This window comes from Populus euphratica, unplaced genomic scaffold (genome assembly GCF_000495115.2).
Source record: "Populus euphratica unplaced genomic scaffold, PopEup_1.0 scaffold403.1, whole genome shotgun sequence".
Taxonomy (NCBI): domain Eukaryota; kingdom Viridiplantae; phylum Streptophyta; class Magnoliopsida; order Malpighiales; family Salicaceae; genus Populus; species Populus euphratica.
Genome location: NW_011500081.1, coordinates 103,530 through 107,259, shown reverse-complemented (window position 1 = coordinate 107,259; position 3,730 = coordinate 103,530). Strand labels below are relative to the sequence as shown.

Below are 3,730 nucleotides of genomic sequence, written 5' to 3'. Positions count from 1 at the left end.
TCACTACTATACGATTACTCCAAAACACAAAACAAATTTGCAGAAACTAAACGCAAATACCAAATTGCAAAAGCTGAAGGGAAGATGAAATACTAAAATAATTGCAAAAACTGACGAAATACCAAATTTTGCAGAAGCGGAAGACAAAATCTCACTCCAAAAAATTATTGATTAAGCTTTATTTTATAAAACCAGCTCTGATACCATGTTAAAATAATTAAGATCAAACACAAAAAGGAGGCTAGAATTCTAAATAATCTGTATATTATGAATACTTAACCTTAACCTAAATACAAATAAAGTATATATAGATTAAACTGAAAATACTATTTTACCCTTAATAAATAAGACTATATAAATATTATTTAACATCAAGCAATTGTTACTGTGCATAATACACCTATTTCTGGAGATTCTTTAGTTAGCGAAGGGTGAAATCAGACTCCACTAGCTGTAATTAACCTCTCATTCTTTGTTAAGAAGCATACTTGAATTGCACGTACCTTGGGTCATTTTTTCCTTTCTGTCAACGAAAAAAACCCTTCAAGTGGGCTGCAAAAAGAAAAATGTTTCACGTATCACGTTTATCTTGTCTTCCCGTCTATATACTGTTACTCTTAATTAGTAATTGTTTGACAAAAAAAAAAAAGTTTGAATTGGAATATCAACACGGTGCATTAAGAAAATCTCTTATTTGGCCTGAAGGATTTTTCATGTGAGTTGTGTTAGGTTCGTATATTCATGCATGTAATTCTGTGTAAGTTCTTTGTAATTGATCATTTCCTTGCTAGAATCTACACTGCTTTGAATTATCAGCACAATGATTCCCAGGCTTCTGATCATATGACCTTCACAGCTGATCCATGTGTTGTCAGGTAGATTTCTTGTTGATCTTTCTACTCTCATATATTTTTTTATGATCCCTGTGCCAACCCCATTTTATTTTTCACAAAAATAATTGTGGATAGTACGTAGCATGCAGTAAGACTCAAATTAGAATATATCTAATATCCCTCATAGCAGGTATAGTTGTTAAATTAGGTTGGATTTGATGAGTTAATTTTAAAAAATTAGGATTTAAAACTAGATTTTAATTAAATTTTAAGTTGAATTAAAAAAGTATTAACCTGATAAAATTCAATTGATATAATTAAAAAATGTTATAATATAGATTGTCTTGATACTTAGCAACTAAGAAACTTCTCGGGATAGGTTTTCGAGCTGATTATAATGACTGCAAAACTGGATGAAGAAGTAACAAGTTGGAAATGGCCAGTTTGTTGATGAAATAGTTTACCCTTTGAAGTTTATGGATCGGTCAATTTACCTCCAAAACGTTTTCTCTTTGTGCGTGTGAATCAACCATCCCGTGTGAATCAGCCATCCCCTTAAAGCATAAAGAAAGCCTCAATTAAGCCCTTCCACCACTCTCTGTTGCTTGAAGCGGTGGAAAGGGTTTCATGACTTCTTTTTTGTCTCAATTAAGCCCTAAAGTTTGAAACAACTTTACATCATGCATTCAAAAGAGAAATAGAAAAATTAAGACTTATAAACTATGAGGAAGTAATCTAAAAACTAGCCCTTCACCGTCGTAATTAGATCTATATTGGTCGCTTTCAATGGTTATTTCTCACTTTTTTGGCTAGAGATAGATAATCCAAGAGAAATAAAAATTATTTTTAAAATATTTTTCATCCGAGAATTACAACTTCAGCCGCATTTTTTTTTAATTTTTTTGGTTCCTTCTCTGCATGTAACAGTTGAGGAAAGTGCAAGGAACGGATGTCGATCACATCCCAATCTTTGAAATTACTTCGGCTATGATGAGCTTGTAAAACCCCTTCGGCCATGACGGCTCAAACAAAGCTCGCACCCATTTGACCTCACTTGTCCGGTGTAGCACACTGCTAGCTATCGTGGGTCACCAATTTGAGTTCCTACACAAGTTTTGATCGCCTAATAAGTTCAAAGCTTTCATTATCAAACTGGAATTGAGCTCCACATGAGATTTAACAAAGTAAGTAAAGCATATGGATAATACATTTCATAAGCTTCCATGAACAATCCAACTTTTAGAAAGGTTTGATTCACTCCATACAGTTAAACTTGATCTACCAATCATTGAGACAAAAAGTACATGAATAAATTGAAGGCACACCTCTTGAATTTGTGCCCTCCGAATATTAATTAATTATATTATTATCACTACGTAACTCGTAAAACTCATATTACATGGACTCGTAAAAAAATTATTTTTTATTTAAATTAACTTAGATATTAGAGTGTCCCTAATCGTTTTTTTTTTAAAGCGTACTTTGCAGGCACACAAATTTTACACGCCTAGCTTTCTATGCCTTCCAACCCATAACAGCTCCCTCTGTGATCTCAGGTTCGAATCCTTGGTTGCTTATATGATGGCCACTGGAGGCTTACATGGTCGTTAACTTCAAGACCCGTGAGATTAGTCGTGGTGCGCGCAAACTGGCCCGGACACCCACGTTAATCTAAAAAAAAAATCATAATCTTTAAGAAGTTATATTTTTTTATATATTATAAAAAGAAATCAATTGGAACTTAATTTCATGCTTCATGGACATAGTTTGGGCGCACGTGATGCACATGTTTGGCAACTTAAGTCATTTATACTCTCTTCAAATTCTCTCTCCTTTTTTTTTTCAAAGTGAGAATTTAATATATATATATATATATAATATATATATATATATATATTATGCCAATTTATCTAAAAAAATTAAACATAATAAAATCAAATAAAAAACTAAACTGATATATTTTATTTGCTTTAGTTTTACTTTTGGTAAAATCAAATACTAATTTTAATTAATAGTTCTTTAGTTAGTCTATTGATTTTGAAATGCTTTGATTAATGAATTTTTGTTGGGATATTTTAGTACTTTTAATAAACTATATAATAGTTCAATTAGGTTTGATTTGTTTTTCTCGGTTTTAAAAATATAAAACTAAATCAAATTGTTTTTTGTTTATTTTCTAACAAAGATTATCCAATAAATTTTGAAAAAAATTGGGTTTGGTTAATTTCATATCTAATTTTTATAAATACTCTGAATAATCAAATTAATTTGTCAACCCTTATTTTTCACTTTTTTAGTATCCGCGCATGGATATTTTATTTTTGTACAAGAGAATACACATGAATGTTAGAAGAAATCCCCCCTTGTACGTTTATTTCTCCAAAATCAATTATGAATAAAACCCACTTAAATTATTCATAAATGTGTTAATATTATCCACTGATTTTAATTAAAATGAGTGATTTCAATATTTTTCTTTCTTAAAAATAATAATAAGATGAGTAATCAAATTTGAATCAACTCCTAAATTCCTGTAAAGGTTACTCCCAAGTCCCATTTATTATAATTCTTTTGATGCATAATTTAATGCCAAACAATAGCTGCAAAATTGAAAAAATTGAAGAAAGTTGAATTTAAATCCATGGAGTCCTAATTAACCACATATCAATGTTCCATATATTTTTATTTCCATCTATTCAAGTACATAATGATTTGTTGTGTGTGGTCCCGCACCATGTGATGGTGGAACCACCATATTTATTGAGAAGAAAGGCAGTTGACCCCTTTAAAATTAAGTGGTTCATGTACTGTAACGGCAGAATTGAAAATAGAAGAGAGGAGAAGAAAATCAAGAGAGAAAAAGAGAAGAAGAGGCAGCAGAGCAGCCTGTGTTCTTC

At 30.9% G+C, this 3,730-nt stretch overlaps 1 long non-coding RNA gene across 1 annotated transcript in view; it reads left to right on the top strand.

The window, feature by feature from the left end:
* Positions 1-3,730, top strand: part of LOC105108798 (uncharacterized) — an 8,826-nt gene that overhangs the window by 830 nt on the left and 4,266 nt on the right. The gene's annotated exons all lie outside the window — the stretch shown is intronic.